The sequence below is a fragment of the Parasteatoda tepidariorum genome, chromosome 8 (genome assembly GCF_982258835.1).
Source record: "Parasteatoda tepidariorum strain Cologne lab strain chromosome 8, Ptep-v5.0, whole genome shotgun sequence".
Classification (NCBI taxonomy): domain Eukaryota; kingdom Metazoa; phylum Arthropoda; class Arachnida; order Araneae; family Theridiidae; genus Parasteatoda; species Parasteatoda tepidariorum.
Window position 1 is genome coordinate 53,536,152 of NC_141762.1, and position 6,000 is coordinate 53,542,151.

Below are 6,000 nucleotides of genomic sequence, written 5' to 3' on the forward strand. Positions count from 1 at the left end.
GAAAATTTTTGCCATAAAACTAAGATGTGCTACAGTTTATGAAGAAATATTTTTCCATAGGTTATGGTACACCTTTGCCATACAGCTATGGCAACATTTCTCGTTGATATTTTACCATACGTCAAAAAATAATTACTTACAAGAATCTTTCGCAATGGATAATATTAAAAATGGTAAACTTAATAATTGTGGAATAAATATATATCCAGAAATCTTTTTTTTAAATTTCTTTGATAAACTTCTCCTGTTTTACTTGCAGAATCCTTTTTGTATGAGGTTCTTATTCAAATAAATTTCAAACAGTTAGTACTAACCGCTAGAAAATGGGTCCGGTGGTCGGAGCGAGTGAGGAAAATAATGGTTATGTTGATTAGGAGCAAAATATATTGAGTACAGGCTACTAATATTTGTTAAAGCTGTAAAAACACGAAAATAGAAAGTGGGTCCGGAGGTCGGAGCGAGTACAAAAAACATTAGTTTGATTGATTGGTATCATAATTAGTTAGATAAGCGTCAGATATTAGAGGAACCTAAAAGAACGCAAAGCAAAATAACGGTCCGATGGTCGGAGCAAGTATGAAAATTCTTTAAATTTCGATATGTGATACTAAACTAAAAATTAAACAGACTACTAAAACAATAAAATACTATTAAAACTCAAAAGATAAAGAGTGGGGCCGGTGGTCGAAGCGAAATTAGTTTAAAATAGATCAAACGGGACAAAAGCTGAATATGTAACGGTGCAACCAGTGGTGGCATGTGAACAAAATTTTATCTATAAAAAAGATGGTATTAGACTATGAAAAGCTAAGAATAGAAAACAGGCTAAATTAATTGATCCCCTACTAATGAGGGATAAAAAAAACTCAGAAAATTTATGTTGAGTTGTGATAAGCACATTTAGAAAAGAGAACACAATATAGAAACATTGGTAAATACAAAACATGTTTAAGACATGATTAAAATTGGTAAAATTAATAATTGTTATTGACAAATTTACACTTGGTCAGGGATAGTAAATAAAAATTAATTGGGTATAGGGAATCACTATGACGAAAAAGTTGTAAACTTAAGGAAAGATTAAATTGTTAAAAGCATTTTTGGTTACAGCAGCAGATGATATGGCCAGGGACTGTCCAGTTGATGATATTGAAGCAAAACAATTGTCAACCAGTAATCCAGCAAATCTAGTTAAGTGATGACCCTAAGCTATGTATAAACATGTAACAGAACATTGCACAAATATATGTGGATACTTAAGAAATATTAGTTGTAAAATAGTAAAACACAAAGACATGATAAAAAACAATTTAATGGCAAGCAAAAATTAAGCACAAAATATAAATATAAAGCCCTAACATATGTAAGATAATGTAAAAAAGCATTGCAAGAACCTAAGTGGAATTAAAATAAAAAACTAATGAGAATGTAAACACTGATAAAAGTACCAGACAGCCGGAAATTAAAAAACTTAATAGATTCAGATAGATAATTGCATAGGCGTTTGCAATAAAATGTTTCTGACCAAGAATGAGATCGAAAAAATATTAAAATAAGTAGCCAAAGTTAGCGAATGATTCCACTTGTAGTGGATGACACGTTAATATGGCGGTCTGATACACTAAGCCTAAATCAATGGAACATCGGATTTTAAACACTCAAAAATGGAAAAATTGGCCACCCGGAGGCCGGAAAAGACTCACCAGGAATGCCTTGTGGGTTTACATGTTGAATTTAATTAACTTCGGGGTGAAATAATGGATATTTATTTCTTTTAGAAGATGTTTTTGAGGACTCCATAGAAGTTGTTGTTTCGTTGGTGGAGATCTAGATCAGCTTTTCTCTATGGTATACTGCCATACAAATCTTTAAGGTTACTATTGGCCTATGGTATACTGCCATACAAATTTCTGTGGTTGCCATAGGCCAATGGTGACGTGCCATACAAATCCTTATGGTTACCATTAGTCTATGGTATACTGCCATACAAATCTTTATGGTAGCCATAGGCTTTTGGGGTTTTGCCATACAAATCTCTATGGTAACCATAGGCGTATGGTATCTTGCCATATAAATTTCTATGGTAGCCATAGGCTTATGGGGTTGTGCCATACAAATCTCTATGGTAGCCATAGGCTTATGGTGTTGTGCCATACAAATCTCTATGGTAACCATAGGCGTATGGTATCTTGCCATACAAATTTCTATGGTAGCCATAGGTTGCCATAGATTACCATAGGCTTCTCTATGGCAAATTTTCCTAAGGTATATACCTTAAAAATCACCTCATCGGCCTGGTTGATTTTAAACAACCTCAAAATAAGCTGAAGTATATATAAAACAACCTCGTAGACCTTAATTACAACCTTCTACGAGGCATAATTTTTATTGCTGTTTTCTCAGCAACCTTAAATATACCTCAAATATACCTCAAATCAACCTTGAAACCTCAAAAACACCTCAAATCAACCTTAAATATACCTTAAATTTTCGTAAGGGAAGCTCTGCGACCCAGAACTTTTTTGAGTTATCGATACTTCTACTAGATATAACTATTCAAACTTTAAAAAAATTAAAAATTTGCATTTTTCCTTATTTAACTTCTCTAAAAACAGCATCGCCGAGCTCCAAAAAAAAATAATAAAAAAATAAAGGAAGGCGATTGTTAGTAAAGCTAAATTTTAAATTTTTTTGCATTGCAAATTACTGACCTTTAGTCACACTTATATTGATACCTATCTTTATTTCCTTTAATAAACGTAATATGTAGTGAAACACTAAATTAAATGCTCAGAAATAAAAGTCAATAAATAAAAGTTACCATCAGGATGGTAACAGAGGAGTAGAAGAGTAACAGAAGGGGAAGAAAAATTCCAAGTCAATTTACTCGGACTGGTTCAATTGCAAAAATAAAAATAAAAAAAGAATGAAAAAAAGACAAAGAAAACTGAAAACCGAAAAGCGTAATTTGATCTCAATATAAAAATACTCCATGTAACAGAGACCCATCGGTTTTACTTCAAATATACGTATATTACACCTTTAAAAAAGAATGAAAAAAAAGAGAAAGAAAACTGAAAACCGAAAAGTGTAATTTGATCTCAATATAAAAATACTCCATATAATAGAGACCCATCGGTTTTACTTCAAAAATACGTATATTACACCTTTAAATTTTTCTAAGCATTCGTAAAATGTATATAAAACTTAAAAGTCGAATTATAACAAAAAGTGGTTAGCCAAAAAGGTAAAATTGTAAGTAAATAAATTCCTTTATTTTGCGCATATTTTTCCTTAATATTAAGTAAGAATGAGAGCTCTATTTTTACATATTATTTATGTCAAAAGTATGTCAAAATTTATGCAGGTTAAAATGTCGATTCGAAGCAAAAAACAGCTATCCAAAAAACGGAAAATTTAATCGAAATTTTATGTAAGCAAATTCATTTTTTAAAGAATATTTTACTAACCACATTTTACTAGGTTGGAATAAGTACATAATTTTTACCTAAGTGTTTACGTCAACAATACGTCAAAACGTACGTAAGTTGAAACGACAAATTATAGCAAAAGTATGAACACTGGGATTGTAATTTTAGTGCAATTTTTCTAGAAACAGAGGGGAAAGGGAATAAAATATCCTTACATTGTCAAAATTTCATTATTTTTTTTAATACAGCAATATGGCAATTTTTAAAAGGGCTGCCTTATCTAAAAATATACCATTCAGGAAGCTATAGGACCCATTTCTGCATACTTAATATAATAATTTAATACAATAATTATTGTAACAGAGTGGAAAAAATCCTGGGACAACATTAAAATGTCTTACTCAAAAGTAATTTTTAAACTGTATATCAGCTTTGCTATGCATCAAATATAACACAACTTTCACAACCACATAAATAAAAATTATTTTCAATAAATAGTTGATTTAATTACAGATGAATTAAAAAGCTGAGAAGGCTGGGACATAGCAATTTTTTTGTATCTGACGAATTAAAAAAGCATTACATAGGTATTATTTTTAAAATACTAATTTTCATGTATACTCATTTACATTATAGTCAATTAATTTGAATGCTTAAAAATGGAATAGTTTTTAAAGAAAATGTAGTAGGTGTTTTTATAAAGCAGACGATATCACATTACAAATTTATTTGTATTAATTAGTTTATTCTTTAGAAAAGAACACTTTTAATAAGAGAAGTTTGAAAAATATAATCAAATGCCGTATCCATTTTCTTCAACACGCTTTTTTTTATCTAGGTCCATTCTCATAAACACACATTTTGAACTGCATCCATTTTCTTAAACGCGTAATTTGAGCTGTTTTATCCAGTATAAAAAGCTTATAGACAAGAAATATCTTCCTTACTTCTTAAATCCAATCGGTGACTACAGAAAGTCTTAAAATAAAATTTTTGCATAAAAGTATTACAGGACCTTAGAAAACAAATACAAAATTAGGTATTATGTTAATAAATTTTCTTTCCCTTCAATGAGGATCCTGCATAAGACTTTTTATTTATTATTATTTTGTTGTAAAGGTTTGTATTTGCAACATTTCGTTTCCCTAGAAAAAGCTTTTCGGTTTTTGTATCTGTCTACCTTATCATAACAATTACAATAAAAATACTAAAACAAGGTTTACCATTCGCTCTTTTTTTATTTTTTTAACCCAAGTGACAATATTTTTGAAAAAAAGCTTCCTAAATCATTCTTTATCCTTCAAGGATGAAAGGTTTGTGATATTGCAATATTTTTACTTTATTAAAAAAAATGTTTTTAACGCAAACATTTCGTAACAATTAAAAGAAAATTCCGACATAGGGTTGCTGTAATGTTACATATTTTCTGCGATAGCTTCTGAGCAGCAAAATAAAGTTGAACACTTAAACAGCAGCGATCTGCATTTTGGTATATCATGTAATTACAATTAATTACAATATGAGTAATTAATTACAATTGTATCCAAGTAATTGGTAGACCGACAACCTTCTACGCGAAGTCGAGCACTCTACGGTAGAACTGTTTAACGAGAACCCATACCGCGCACCCTGGGTCCCTACGCAGGCCAATCAAAATGGTCATCCACCCGCTTATTGACGGCTGCCAGTGATGGTTAACTTCAGTGTTCTACTGGAAACCGTGGCTGAATTGTCAGAACGAAGTTCAAGGAAAAACGCGGTTCTAAAGACCTAGTTCAGCCTTGTCTAAGTTAAACCTAGTCTGAGGTAGGTTTAAACCAGGCAGACGAGTTTTGAACCTCGATCGTTTGCTTATAGTCAGAGAACGACAATCTCGCTTTCGTAGATGTTGACATCTAACATCGTAGATGTTAACATCATTTTAAAACTGATAAAACAATACAGAACTAAATTTAGTTCTGTATTGTTTTATCAGTTTTGAAATATAAATACATGAGAAATCATAATATAATTTTGTGTGAATATCGTATACTTTTTTCTGTATCTTTTAAAGTGTTTATAAAATCTTATGAAAGAATGTATCTTTTGGATCTCGGAGATTTGTTCTGAGTTGACAGTATACTATTCAGTAATTTTTGTTTTCTTGAAAATAAACATTGAGACAATTAAATATCTCACTTGCTGAATGGGGCTTTCTTTTTTAGTGATTGTGTATATTATATTCAACCACTCAGGAGATAGACCTTTTCGGAATAATAAAATGCCACGGATACCGAAATTACAAATTTAAGGATTAAAGAAAGGATTATTTTAATTAAAAATCATGAATGTTTGAATAGACCAATTACTGATCTTAAAATAGTGAGATTGTTAATAAAAAGTACTGGATTCTTTACATGTTGACAATAATTATTACTATTTACTTTATTTGATAGTTTCAAGCATTGATTATATTTTTCTCAAGAGGGGAGTTTCATTTATTTATGAAATTTCTTATCTCTTAACATATTTTTTTTAGTAGCAGTCAACAGATTTTCAAAGCACATACATTAGTCTATCTTTTTTTATT